Genomic DNA, 15,900 nt, shown 5'->3' on the forward strand with positions numbered 1-15,900 from the left:
TTAATATAGGGTTGTGTTTTTTAAAAGAATTCTTTAAACTCCCTGTGTCATATTAAGTCTATACAATTTTATTTTATGAAAGAGAATGAGTGAATGTCATCCAATTAGTCTTGCAAATAGTTTTGATAAACACTCAGACTTTTGAACGTTATTGAACCAGTATCTTTAACTGCATTTGATCAAACTTGTTTTCTAAGGGTATGTCTACACTAGCTCATTAGTTCGAGCTAGGTAGGCAAATGAGGGCAACTGGAGTTGCAAATGAAGCCCGGGATTTAAATATCCCGGGCTTCATTTGCATGTTCCCGGGCACTGCCATTTTTAAATCCCCCTTAGTCCGAACTAACTGCCCGCGGCTAGACGCGGCAGTTAAACGTTAATTCGAACTAACTCCATGAGGAGTAATAGTTAATTCGAACTAAGGAGTTAGTTCGAATTAACGTTTAACTGCCACATCTAGCCACGGGCAGTTAGTTCGGACTAAGGGGGATTTAAAAATGGCGGCGCCCGGGAACATGCAAATGAAGCCTGGGATATTTAAATCCCGGGCTTCATTTGCAACTCCAGTTGCCCTCATTTGCCTACCTAGCTCGAACTAACAAGCTAGTGTAGGCATACCCTATTAGATTTGGTTTTTCTAACAGTTTTGTGATACAGAAGATTTAGGCCCCTCCCCCGCCAGCTACAGTAATATAGACTTAGTTTGCGGTTTAAGCTATGTCATGTTTTGGATCTAAAAATGGTTAGGAAAAAGGAAGTAGTTCTCAGGGTTGAAAGAATTTGATGGTGGAATATTCCATTTATATTTACTATCCTTTAGATTGTAAATGAGGAAAAGTCTACTTCTCTGAATGCAGGAATGCTTTCTATTATAGACTCCTAGATCATAAGGCTAGACAGGATCTCCGTGATCATCTAGTCCAGTGGATATGAAGCCTGGTGGGCTGCCAGATGCTTTATTTACCTAAGCATCTGCAAGTACAGTCACTCACAGCTGCTGTTAGCCACAGTTCACCATTAACGGTCAATGGGAGCTGTGGGAAGCCGCATGTGCTAAGCCACCTCTTCCTGTAGCTTCCAATGGCTGGGAATGGAGAACTGTAGCTAGTGGGAGCTGCGAGCAGCCACACCTGCAGAGGCTCAGGTAAATAAAGTGTCTGGCCTGACAGAAGCTAACTCTGGTGAACTGTGTCTAGTACACAAACCACTTATTGCCTACCCTTGCTTAGTCTGTCCTCCTGCACGTTGCAGGTTACAAAACCTCACCCACCCATTCTTGCATTAGATACCACCTCTGACTGTGTTATTAAAGTCCTCAAATCATAATTTAAAGACTCTGAGATGCAAAGAATCCACCAATTACAATAGTTTAAAACTACAAGTTACTCCATGATGCTCAGGAAGGTGAAAAAATCCCAATGTCTCTGCCGATCTGACTTCATGGAAAAATTCCTTCCTGACCTCAAATATGGTAGTTTGTTAGACCAGTGATGGGCCATCTAGGATATTGAGTGGGCCACATAAGTGGCTTTCCATCTTGGTGGGCTGGAAAATTGTCATAACCAAGACAGTCTTCCAGGATAGAGTAGTTTTGCTAAATATGCTTGCATATCTAAAATTGTGCAGGGTGTGACGATTGAACTCTAGCAATGCTTTGCTTTGCTTGGATGCAGAGGGAATGCATGGCTCTTGCAGTCAAAGTTGTGTGCAATCAGCATGTACCTTACTTCACGGGCTTTGCAAGTGTGTCACTTTAGTAATACCAATAGGAAAAAAACTGCACGGATGGAAATCAGTGGAATCTGGTAACCCTGCATGTGGACATTGGTAAACAAAATATCTTGCAAGCCACACATACAGTCCCTATAGGCCACATGAGGCCCGCAGGGTGCAAGTTGCCCACTACTACATTAGACCTTGAACATGTAGGTATGATACACCAGACAGACACCTGGGAAACAATTCTTTGTAGTAACCTAGGGTACTTCTACACTTGCTCCCTAGTTTGAACTAGGGATGCAAATATAGGCAACCGAAATTGCTAATGAAGTGGGGATTTAAATATCCTGCGCTTCATTAGCATGATCTCGCCGGCACGATACTCCGCACAACAGCTGTTTCGAAAGTGAAAGTGCGCACTGGGATGCGTTAGTTCGAACCAAACCCCTTGGTTTGAACTAACGTTATTCCTCAAAAAATGAGGAGTAACATTAGTTCGAACCAAGCGGTTCAAAAAATGAGGAGTAACATTAGTTCGAACCAAGGGGTTTGATTCGAACTATCATGTCCCAGTGAGCACTTTCACTTTCCAAACAGCTGTTGAGCAGAGTAACGTGCCAGCGAGATCATGCTAATGAAGCACGGGATATTTAAATCCCCACTTCATTAGCAATTTTGGTCGCCTACATTTGCATCCCTAGTTTGAACTAGGGTGCAAGTGTATACATACTCCTGGAGACCATATAGTGTCACATCACTGGCCATTGGAGATACAGCCGGTCCCTGAGTTGTGAACGGTTGACTTACGACTATTTGCAGTTATGACCAAAGCTGTCGAAAATGGTGGACCCCGAGTTACGAACGCGATCCGTGCTTACGAACAGTGCAGTCATGTGTAACTCGATGGGGTCCGACTTACGAACGAACCGAGTTATGACCAAATGCTTGGTCCGTAACCAGTTCATAAGTCGGGAAGAGGCTGTATTTCCTGCTAGCAGTTTTAGATCAGCTACATTGATAGAAGCCTTTATCTAATTTCAAGCCTAAACTTATTGATGGCCAGTTTATATCCGTTTCTTGTGCTTACACTGGTGCTTAATTTAAATAACTCCTCTCCTTCCCTGATATTTGGCCCTCTCATTTATTTACAGAGATCAATCATATTTCCCCTCAGCCTCCTTTTGATAAGGCTAAACCATCCAAGTTCTTTAAGTCTGCTTTCATAAGGTAAGCTTTTTATTTTTGTGATTATCCTAGTAGCACTTCTCTGCACCTCTTCCAGTGTGAATTAATCTTTCTTAAACATGAGAGGCCAGAATTCACACAGTATTCCAGATGAGATCTTACCATGTACAATGGCAATTATGCTTCCCAATCTCTACTGGTAATAAGTTGTTTGATGCATCCCAGGACTGCATTAGCTTTTTTAATGGCTGCGTCATATTGGCAGCTCATATACATCCTATGATCAACCAGTGCATGATTCTTTCTTTTCCTTTCTCACTTCCTATTGCTTGTCAGGTTATTGCAAAAAAATTTGTTGTTAGTCTCTAAGAGCATGACTTTGACCTTTGCACTATTACATTTCATCCAATTTCTATTACTCCAGTTTTCAAGGTCATCCAGATTTGTATGATATTCTAGCCCTCCACTCTTTTGGTGGTACCTTCCAACTTTCTGTCATCCAAATATTTTTCTTAGCACACTCCTATGTTTTGTGTCAGGGTACGTCTACACTTGCACCCTCTTCCGAGAGAGGGATGCAAATGAAGACATTCGAAATTGCAAATGAAGCCGGGATTTAAATATCCTGTGCTTCATTTGCATATTTGCGTTATGGCGCTATTTCGAAATAGCACTATTTCAAAATAACAGATGCTGTTAAGACGCGATTATTTCGAGAGAAAACGCCTCTCTCAAAATAACCCTTATTCCTCATACAATGAGGTTTACCGGTTATTTTGAGAGAAGGGTTTTCTCTCAAAATAACCACATCTTAACAGCGTCTGTTATTTCAAAATAGCGCGATTTCGAAATAGCTCCATAACACAAATATGGAAATGAAGTGCAGGATATTTAAATCCCGGCTTCATTTGCAATTTTGAATGTCTTCATTTGCATCCCTCTCTCAAAAGAGGGTGCAAATGTAGGCATACCCTCAATATCATTAACAAAAATGTTAAATAAGATTGGTCCCAAAACCAATCCCTGAGGAATTCCTCTAGTAATCTCCCTCCCAACTGATAGTTCATCTTTCAGTGTGACGCATTGTAGTAATACCCTTTAACCAATTTGTTATCCATCTTTCAGTTCTCATCTTAAACCCCAACTTCTCCAGGTTAACTAATAATGACCCATGTGGAACTGTATTGAATGCAGTGTTCCCTCCAAGCTGCCTAGCAGAACAGCTTCACAGGTGATCAGTCAGTCAGCTCTGTACTTGGTGTCCTGAGCCTCTGACTGGGCGGGACTGATTAATCCCAGTGAAGCTGTGCTGCCAGGCAATTTAGAGGGAATACTACATTGAATGCCTTACTGAAATTCAAGTTGATTAGATCTATTGCATTTTTTTTTGTCTAAAAGAATTATCTTCTCACAGAGATTGGGTTAGTCTGTCAGGATCTTCCTTTTGTAAAGTTATGCTTTATTTTATCCAAATTACCATTTACTTCTATGTCCTTAACTACTTTTGTTTTAAAAATTGTTTTCTAAGTCTGATATTTTTCAAAGTATTTACAGTCTTTAAGATAGTCATTAGTTATTTGGATACTTGCCAATGACACACAAATTATTTACATTAATCTAGTTGTGAAGGACTGTAAGAAAATATTTAAGCAGGCACGTGGCTGGGTTCCTATGACGACAGACAATACTCAGCATTGACAACTGCAAGGTGATGTTGTGTAGAAGAAATAAATTTAAACTACTGAAACATACTGATGGGTTCTGAATTAACCTCACAGGAAAAATGTCTAGGTGTAATCATGATCATTTAATGAAGGTGTCTGCTCAATGAGCAGCAGCAATCCAATAAGCTAATAAAATGCTGGAATGTATTAAGAAAGAACCAGGGAACAGCATAGTAAAAAATGCAATGACATTATATAAACTGGTGGTATAATCTCAGCTGATCTTCTATGTTTGGTTATGGTTGCTTCATCTCAAAATGGAAATAGTTGAAATAGGAAAGCTCTAGCTTAGGGTAAGAGAAATGGTTAGATGCACAGTCTAACCACTAAAAAAACAATGAATAGTCTGGCAGTGCCTTAGAGACTAACAAAACATGTTGATGGTATCATGATCTTTCGTGGGCACAATCCACTTCTTCAGATGAATGGAGTTATTAAAGGTCCAGTTTCTAAATAAATAGCAGATGGGGAGAGAGAAGGAAAGAAATCGTCAATTAGAGTGTCCATGCCACATGAAGCTAATAGAGAAGGTACTAAATGGTCTTAAGAATGCATGTTTTGTATGTTTGTTTTTACAGCTATGTCTAGACTACACGCTTCTTTCGATAGAAGCTTTTTCAAAAGCTTCTTTCGAAAAAGCTTCTTTCAAAAAGGAGCCTCTAGATGGCACTAAGTGGATTGAAAAAGCAATTCGCTTTTTCGAAAGAGTGCATCCAGACTGCCTGGACAACATTTCGAAAAAAAAGGCACCTGGAACCACTTCTGGGAGGGCCTGGGCCAGCATTGACTTCCGGGTGCTGCTGCATGCCCTTTGCAGAGACTTGTGCTTAAGGGACCCCTCCAGGACAGCTGTTTCTCTGCTGCTGCTGCTGCTGCTGCTGGCTTGCCTACCTCTCAGAGGGACAGCAAAGCTGCTGCAGTGCTTACTCTGGTTGCCCAACTTGCATGGACACCAAGCATTTGCTTTTCTGTTGGTTTTTCTGGTGCTTGTTTGTTTTTTGCCATGGAGCCAGAGTTACCCCTGGGCAGGCAATGGCCCGACACAGCCATGCTGCAAATTCTGCTGCATCTACATGAGACTGTCATGATGCTCCTGCCCCATCTGGACCCAGACCAGAGATATGAAACCTTCACCCAGGATGCAGGACCAATGCCCTTGCCTCCAAACTTCTTCTTGGAGAAGCGTTTTTAGAGGCTCAAAACCAGTTCCGACTGTTGGGACCAGCTCATCATGGAGCGGTGGGATGACCAGCAGTGGCTCTTCAACTTCTGTATGCGCAATGCCACATTCCAGGAGCTGTGTGTCTGGCTCACTCCTGCGCTCCAATGACAGGACACCCACCTGCGACCAGCCATCTCCCTGAAGAAGCAGGTTGCTATTGCCCTGTGGAAGCTCACAACGTCCTACAGCTACCATTCAGTGGAACACCAGTTTGGCATGGAGAGGTTTACTGTCATGGCCGTTTTGATGGAGGTAAGTCTTTCTCAGGAGATAGTCCCTGCTGAGTGGGGGGCGGGAGGGGGTAGAAAATGGGGATTGTCAGGAAAGGGCAAGGGGCAGTGGGGGATGGAGTGGGAGTGGGAGGGAGCTCACTGGGCACTACTCGGGGGAGAGAGGTTGTGCTGAAGAGGGGAATCCTGGGTTGTTTGAAGGGTTGCAGTGGGGGGTTCTCCTCCCAAGGGCTCAGGCACCCCATCTAACTCCCTGGTTTTTGTCTGTCTATTTGTCTCTTTTTGCAGGTGGTGAGGGCCATCAATTCAGAGCTGCTGCACAGGCTCATCCATCTGGGAGACCGGGACACCATCGTGGGAGGCTTTGCTGGGCGTGGCTTCCCTAACTGTGGAGGAGCGCTCGATGAGACATACATCCCAATCTGTGCACCGCCCCATCAAGCAGTCCAATTCATTAACAGGAAGGGCTACTTTTCAATGGTGCTCCAGCCCCTGGTCAACCACCAGGGACAGTTTGTGTCGGGTGGTCAGGGTGGGCATATGATGCCCACATCTTCAGGAACTCCTACCTCTACTGTAGGCTGCAGTCAGGAACATTTTTCCCCCAGTGGCACCTTGCGCTTGGGGACGTGCAGATGCTGATGTGTATTGTGGCTGATGCAGCCTACCCCCTGATACTGTGGCTTATGAAGCCTTACACCGGCCACCCAGCAAAGCCTCCCACGATGGTGTCTGGGTCTCCCAGATGCAAGCAAGTAGCAATTTAATGTGCATCTTAGCCGGGCTCACATGCAGGTGGAATGCACGTTCGGATATCTTAAAGGGAGGCTTCGTTGCTTGCTCACATGGCTGGATATGGGGGAACGCAACATCCCCGAGGCAGTGGCCGCATGTTGCGTTGTCCATAACCTCATGGAGAGAAAAGGGAAGGCCTTCCTCCCGGGGTGAGGGACAGGTATTGATGGCAAGGAGAGGCAATTCCAGCAGCCCCGGACAGCTGACATCTGCCAGGCTCACCAGTCTGGCATTCGCATCCAGAAGACCCTGAGGGAGAGATTCTCAGTAGGAGCCCACTGACTGTTGCGCCTGGCCCACCAGTACCTTTCCCTCTACAATCCTCACCCTGGCTCTTTTTCCAGAAATAAGAGAGAAACACCAGGTTTTGTTTGTAAACATTCATTTGTTTTATATTGTAATCAATATCAATAACTGAAAATTGATAAATGTTGCTAATATATACATTGTTATTTTTATTATACATTGTTTTCTGGAAAAGCAAACTTTTTGAATAAAAAATAAACATTTTGTTCAATGAGCAACTTTTTCTGTAACTGGGATGGTTGGGGGCTGAAAACCTGGATGGAGGGAGGGGGTTCAGGTCAGTCAGTGTTTCCCTGACCACAAGCTCCTACCGCCTCACATCCGGGGACCGCCATGGCCTCGGGATTGGGTGGGGTGACAGTGTGCTGGACAGGAGGGGAGTGGACTGGGGGGAAAAGAGGAGCTGGGGAGGAGAGGTGCAAGGGGAAAAGGGGGTGCAGGTGGGGAATGGGGGTTCGGTGGGCCAGGATCATGGTGTGCAGAAGGAGCAGTACCAGGGACAGAAGCAGGCAAGGCAAGGACCTCCAGCATAGTGGCACAGATGCAAGTCTGCTGCTGGATGAGCTCGTCCAGCAGACGGTCATGCCACATGGCTTCTGCCTGCGTCCTCTCTTTCAGGGTCTGGTTCAGGTCCTGCAGGGCCGCCTCGTGTTGTTTTAAAATGTCCATGTACAGATGCTAGTGCCTGTGGGTGCCATGTGCCCAGGATGGTGGTGGGGCCGGTGTGCTGCGACCCTCTTGTGTGGGTGGTCTAGCTGTGGAGGAAAAAAAGAAGAGATAATCATTTACCCATCCACCCGCTGTCCCCGAGGGCATGCCCTTGCTGTAAGGGACTTTCCTTCAGACAGGGGACTCAGAGGTTCTGCAAGTTACACCATGTGTGAGCTGGGCAGCAGCCTCAGCCTCACAGGGGCCCCAAAGTGCCATTGGGACCATATGCCCCCCTACACTGCCAACCCACCCGTCTGTGTTCTGGGAATGGCTCTTGGCACCACATGTCCCACACCCACATGTTGCACACTAGCACTGCATGTGGTTGCACATACACGGCCAGCTGCACACTGTCCAGGCTGAGCATTACACGTGTCGCTTGTGCAGCAGCCACTGTGCACCCGCCTCCCCTACCCTATGTGTGGCACAACCTCACAGCAGTCACCTGATGTTCCCTCTCCAATGTCCAAAGATGTATGGGAAGCCTCTGGTGTCTGGGGAACCAGCTCCAGGGATTGGGTCACTGTGTGTCCTCCTCCTCCAGCTCCAGATGACGTTCTCCTGTCTCTCCTAATTGCTGGTGCTCCTGCTCAGGTTGCTCCACGATGTGTCGTGCTAACCAAAACTCCACCAGATGCAGTGGAGTCTGGACTTCCCCACCATCCAGAATGTGATCCAGGTTCACATAGTACAGGAAATAGCTGGAGCTTTCCCAGAGCGGGAGCTCTGGTCTCGGGCCTTGGCATACCCCTGCTGCAGTTCTTTGATGTTGGCCTGTACTTGATCCAGAGTGCGGGGATGGTGCCCTCTCCTGCCCAGTCCCTGGGCCATGTGCCCATAAATGTCTGCATTCCTGCGGCATGACTGGAGGTCCTGTAGGAATTCCTCCTTGGACCAGAGCTCAAGTAGAGTCTTGATCTCTGGCCCGGACCATGCTGGTGCCCACCATTTGGTACCCCTGGGTGGGTCCTCTATTGTCTCCCTGGAAGGGCCAGGCAGGCCTTAGGGCTGTGACATGGCTGAGTCACACCGTGACAAGAAGAGCCATGTGGTCTGGTTGGTTTCCTGATACAAATGGCTGGCCGGGTGCCTGTGCCTTTAAAACATGGCTGCAGACAGGAACAATAGAGGTGCAAGGAATATAGATGGAGTGACCATCAGGGCTTTTCCCAGAGGCCTCTTTTTAAAACAAAAAACAAATAAAAGGCTCCCCCACGTCCACACACGCCTTTTTTCAAAAGATCTCTTTCGAAAAAGGCATTATTTCTTGTAAAATGAGGTTTACCGCCATCGAAAAAACTGCTGCGTTCTTTTGATTTAATTTCAAAAGAACGCGGCGGCAGTGTAGACGCAAGTACAGTTTTTTTGAAAATAGGCTACTTTTTTCAAAAAAGCTCTGTAGTCTAGACACGCCATACGTCATTAGGATGTGGAATGTAGCGAGCCATACACCCAAACTCTTTGTTCATACCTCTGTTGAAGGAATGAAACTTGTAAATGAAGTTGAGCTCTGAGGCCTCCCTGTGGAGTTGGCCTGAAACAATACAGTGACTTTGAGATCCATTAATGAGTGCCTGGGCAAGTTAAAATGTTCCCCAACAGATTTCTGTGTATTGCCTTTTCGGATATCTGATATGTGTCTATTAATTCTTTCTCGTAGAGACTATCCAGTTTTGCCAATATACTTTTTTCCCCTTTTTTTCCCTTATTTTTCCTTTTCTCTGCCACCCAGCTGCTATTTATTTAGAGACTGGTCCTTTAATAACTCCATTCATCTGAAGAAGTGGGTTGTGCCCACGAAAGATCATGATACCATCTACATGTTTTGTTAGTCTCTAAGGTGCTGCTAGACTATTCGTTGTTTTCTAAGTTGTTCCAATTATAGAATAACACAGCTACCCCTCTGAAGTCTAACCACTGTGTGGTCTGTGAAGTGTATAGAAACTACTAAACTGTTCACTTAGGGCATGTCTCCCCATATTTCGAAACAACAAGGTGAGCGTCCAAGAGCGGCCTGAGGTGGGCTGTGGCAGCTGGCGCCCCAGGCGGAATGCACAATCAGTGCCCCCGCCTGCATGGCTGTCAATGGAGTGACGTCATCATCGGGCTCCCCAGGCACCCCATTGAAGGCAGAGCCCTATGCGACAGCCAAGTCCGCCTATCGTCACAGGCCGCCTCTGTGAGAGTCCACACTAACAAGCCTCTTACTTCAAAAAAAGGGGCTTGTTGTTTCAAAATAATAACTCCTGCTTGTGAAGAGGAATAAGCTTATTTCAAAATTGTTATTTCAGGAGTTATTATTTTGAAAAAACTTATTTCAAAATAACCTAGTAGTGTAAACATAGTCTCAGTGTTCTCCAGAGTCACAAATCCTTCAAAACCAAGCATGGAGGAAGTCTGGACATGGCCATGCTCTAAACTTCACTAACCTATAAAGAAAGGGTGGACATTGTAGGAGGAACCATCATTTTCCCCTTACATACTGGGGAAACAAGAGTTACCATCCTGCCTGTTTTATTACAGGCCCCTATTGCCTCCTGCTCTGTTGTGGGTAAAAGCCACAATGTAGCCCTATGTGAGTTCATTTGAACAAATAAATAAGCATGGCTTTTCACATTCATACTAATCAATCCAAAAAGAAATAGCTAAAAGGAAACTGTGTGATTTCATTTGCCATGATACTTTTATTTTCTAACCTGCAGGGATACATTTTGCAAATGTAAATCTGGAGAAGTTCATGTCAATGCATATTTAGCTATTTTGTTTGTGCACATCATGTCCTGTAGGTAGAGTGTGTGTTTGAGGAAGTGTAAAAGTACTTTAAATTTGATTTTTAAACAGCTTTGAATAATAGAAATAATAGATTCTTCTTTGCAGCACATTATTGCAAATAAGCCTATACATTTTAATTGGTGTTAAATGTTGAACAGTGTGCACCTGCATCACTGGGAAGTATGGCATGTGTTTGTGTGCATCTGGGAAATGTGTAAGGAGTTACATTTTGATGATGTGGGATATGATTTGTGTTTGCTGGCTGGGAAAGTGAAAAATGAGGACTGGGTGAGAGGGGAGGGAGAGAAGAGGGATGGTCACCACAGTGCTCATTGTTGGATTTGGATGAGATGAGACATTCTCCTGAGACATTTGAAAGGCGATGCATTTAAGAATGGCCACTCGCTGTAATCACTATCTGGAGGACTGATATGACCATCCATATTATACCCTTGATCGATCGTTGACAGTGGATTTTCAACAGTGACAGATCATTTAAGAAACTTGCTACTGTAGTAATGGGGCCAGATTCTCCCTGCATTGAACATTTTGTGGTTATTTATGCTTGTGTAGAGTGAATGTTCAACTCAACCAAATTATCATGGCATAGATGTGCATCACTACCTAAGTCCTAAGAGAATCGAAAATTGGGTGTGTATGTGTGTATATGTGTGTGTGTATACACACATTTGCCTGTGTTGAATAGGAAGCATCAGTTTGCTTCATGGTAGTACAGGTAACTTTTAGAATTCAGGCTAGAAAGTGCCAGACAGAGTTTTCGATCTTTTATATCTCTAAAGTGTGAACCTCTGATTATGGTAAACACTGTATTATACATCTCTTCCCATGTAGTATAAATAAGTAAGAGGATAGGACTGTTACTGTAAAATTGAAGGAAACACAGCAGGAGAGAGAAGAATTACAGATGTTGATGAGCTCAGTAACCAAAACACTGAAGTTGGCAACTTCAGGCATATTCTAGATATGGATTTGAGATTTTTAACTTGCCACAGTCACTGTCATGGGCCAAATAATAAAAACCTGAAACGCAAACACCCTTACACTTTCTGAAAGTTTGGATTTGATTCTACATTTGAACTTGGAAGCTTAGGCCCTCTCTATTCTAAACACACACACACACAAAATGAAGCAAGGAGTCTGGAGGCATCCAGCAGAAACACAAATGATCCCTGGGATGGGAGAGGAAGGAAACTGGGTGGTGTGAAGTGTGGAATAACTGGAAAATCGAGAGAATGGATTTTAGTAGGCAAACTATTTTCAGTACTTATGTTTATACAAGAAGCTTGCATAAGGCAGGAATGTCATTTCCTGTAATCAAGGTGCTAGGAGTTGTTTGCCATCCACTAGTGCCTTTAAGGAAATCTAGTACCAACCTATATACATCAAAGGGATGTTAGTGGAAAAATAGCTTCATTATTTTAGGACCAAAGCATAGAAAAGTTATGGTGGTTAATATTCCTTGCCTTGGTTTGTTGGCAGTCTCACAAAATTATTTCTTCTAGACTTTACTGGAAAATGCTTATTCACACTAAAGATTAAACTAGTTATTGCAACTCTTTTATACCTAACACATTGACTCAAGTATCCTGTGAAAGTATCCTTTCTTTAAATTGCTCACAAGCCCCCAAATAATTTATTAGGATTTTTTGTTGAAATATTACAATTGAGTTCACTAGACTTGGAGGCCTATATCAACTGTAGCTATATATTAGCTGGAGATTTTGTAGCTATTGCTGACTTCCAATCAGACTCGTGTATTTTGATCATTTCTGAGAAAAATCACTTTAATATTTGAGCATCAACCCCCCCCCCCATATTTACAGGAGTATACGTCCTTTGCAACTATACTGTCCTTATTCATTGAGAGTCAGTTTGGAGACATGTCCATCTTTGTAATCCTAAAAATTACAATTCAGGACTGTTTCCAAATGATTAATCTTTTGTATAAATCAGATTGGTATAAAAGAATGGATTTGTTTTATTTCATTCACAGATCTCCTTCCATGGATTACGTATGTTTGAGCAGATTTGCTTCTTCCTCCAAAATGGTCCTAACCGCTTATCATGGAGATCTGAAAAATAAAGGGAGTCATTCTTATAGCCTTTTTAGACACAATGTATCTATACACAGCTATCTTTTTATATATTAGAATCACATACTCTAGTCTTAGAAATAAAGCTACTTGAAGTTGGTACTAACCTGCCCCTTGCATCAGTGGAAATGGATATTGTGATTGCTGTGTTGAAACATGTGCTCAAATGCATTGGGAGTTTTATACTGTTTTTCAAACTGCCAAATAGATAATGTCAGAACGTTTCTGAAATGGGATACTAACATCAAGATATACTGCACCAATCAACAAACATCAGGCAAAGTATAGTATAAAACTACAGATGTAGGAGACTACTACAGAATTTCCATTTTCATTTCCTATGTCAACAGCTTTGTAACTTACCTAGTAGATTGTTTTATGTTTTCAGGCAAATTCTCAGAAGACTACAAGCATAACATTCAGCTCAGCCTTCAGAATCCAAAGAATTAGATATGCTGTAGTTTATGAAGTAGTTGTTTATGAAAGTATCCTTTGTTTGAATTGCTCAAAAACCAAACATGAATTCAAACTTTGACAGAGTAAGCAGAAAATAAGAGGGTCATAGTCATATCCCAAATGTAGCCTTAACTGCTAAGGTTCTCATACTGAAAATGCAATTCTGTGTCTAGATGTTTATGAATGTCTTCAAATTCCCTTTCATAACTGCCTCTCTTTGACAGGTCTTTTTCAGCTCAGAAATGTGAGAAGCAAGATTGCTGCAGAATGCTGTGTGTGCCATTACAGGAGGCACACCCACTGTCCCACATTCCAGCTGTTTTCTTATGGAAGTCAGTGATGAGATAGGGATGAGTAAAGAGAGTAGCTGAGCCTCAGGCTGTGTCTACACTTACAGCAGAGTGTCAAGTACATTAATTGCAGTCTTCTTAGCACAGGTATATATACTAGTATAGTCAGTGAGACATTGCTTAGGTGAGTAAAGACATCATACCTTAGCGTATATACCTTACACAGCTCTCTATATACCACAATTTATGCTGCTGTTTTTAGGCATGTAGTATCCTGCTGCTTCCTCACTGCTGGAGTTTTTCCCTCTGCAGTGGGGAGGGGAAAATCTCTGCCAGTCGCTAGGTAGCAGAGACCTTTTGTTTCTGCCTCCTCTCCACCAGAGACTTTAACCTATCCTGTATATCTATATATCATAGTGTGGACACAACATGCTTTTTCACTGCAGCATGTATCTACATGTACCCTGCAGGCTACCCCTTAAGATTTTTTTATAGAGATTTTTGCAAAAAAAGCAAACATGATTCTGGGATGAATTAACAGGAGTGTTGTAAGCAAGACACGAGAAGTCATTCTTCCTCTCTACTCTGTGCTGATTAGTTCTCAACTGGAGTATTGTATCCAGTTCTGGGCACCACATTTCAAGAAAGATGTGGAGATATTGAGACGGTCTAGAGAACAGTAACAAAAATGATTAAAGATCTAGAAAACATGAGTTCTGAGGCAAGGCTAAAGGAATTGGGCTTGTTTACTTTGGAAAAGAGAAGACTGAGAGGGGGACAGGATTGCAGTTTTCAGGTATTTAAAAGGGCATCACAGGGAGGAGGGAGAAAAATTGTTCTCCTTGGTCTCTGATGATAGGACAAGAAGCAAAGGGAGGTTTAGGTTGTTGTCCCAGCTTGGGGTTACTCTCCCCTGGTCAATGCTCACTCAGGCACTCGTGTACCTCATCATCGTGGGCATATCTATACTATTTTCGGCCACCGCCCTCCCTCTTTTCCCGTCACCAGTGTCTCTATGTGCTCCCCACAAATCCCGCACCCCACACAGTTAAGTCTCAAATCTCTTGGACAGAGTCAATAGTCCACAATGTTTCCTTGGCTCTTTTGTAGAGGGTAGGGGGAACTGGTCCCACCCCCTCTCCAATCCCAAACCCAGGGGAAACCAATCCACTGCTCGGTTGGTGAGGACTCGTCCTGCAACACACCAACCCGTGGGGTCAACAAGGCCTTACCCATGGCCTGAAATCCATTTCTGCCTGTCCTGGGTTGCTTCCTACCCCCTTCGCCATGCTGCTCCTTCTTTATACTGCCGGCCACTTTTTGTCCCTCGTGAGGGAGTCACTGGTCTGCTGCCTGTCTATCCACTCACTACAGCCCCTGTCCTGCCATGGCTGGCGATCCACAGTCCTCACCTCCTCTCCCCTTGCTGCCAGGGCTGGCCTCTTTTCAAAGCAGGCACCATTGCTTTGGGACGCCAGTGCAGGCGCCATCACACTGGCCGGCAAACCAGCCCCAAGCACTTCTGCACATGCGCCGGTGGCGGCCACAGAACAGCTCTGGCACCACCACACGGGAGCAGCTCCATGAGCTCAGAGAGTCTCCACTCCCTTTGCTAGTGCGGGGCTCTGACACCCCGACACAGTTGAACATTAGGAAAAACTTCCTAACCGTCAGGGTGGTTAAACACTGAAATAAGTTGCCTAGGGAGGTTGTGAAATCTCCATCACAGGAGATATTCAAGAGCAGGTTAGATAGACATCTATCAGGGATGATCTAAACAGTGCTTGGTCCTGCCGTGAGGGCAGGCAACTGGACTTGATGATCTCTCGAGGTCCCTTCCAGTTCTAGTATTCTATGATTCTATGTGGGGCTTTTCTTTTTCGTCACACTGAGTTTAGGTACTAAAATTTGGTATGCTTGTTTGGGAACTCGCTCTTATGAATTCTGATTTCATGAACTCTCTATAACTCGAACCCTCAGTGTGTACTGAATTAAGCCATTTACTAGCACAGAGTGGCCACGTGTCACGCAATCTGTAAGGAAGCCACTACAGGACAAAACTCATGAACTCACAATTACTCTAGCCTGATAGAGCTATGCTAAAGAAAATGACTACCGTAAGGGAAGTTGTTCACCCAAGTTACCTTCAGGAGTTGCAGTTGGAGAGCAGTGGAAAATCTCCAGAAGTAAAGAAAGAACAAAAAAGAGGGGTTAAAGCTGTTAAAAAGAGACATGCTCTCTGAGGGTATGTCTACACTACCCTCCTATTTCGAAATAGGAGGGTAATGTAGGCATACCGCAATTGCAAATGAAGCCCGGGATTTGAATTTCCTGGGCTTCATTTGCATAAGCCGGGCGCCGCCATTTTTAAATCCC

This window comes from Pelodiscus sinensis, chromosome 8, assembly GCF_052426305.1.
Source record: "Pelodiscus sinensis isolate ZL-2025 chromosome 8, ASM5242630v1, whole genome shotgun sequence".
NCBI lineage: Eukaryota > Metazoa > Chordata > Testudines > Trionychidae > Pelodiscus > Pelodiscus sinensis.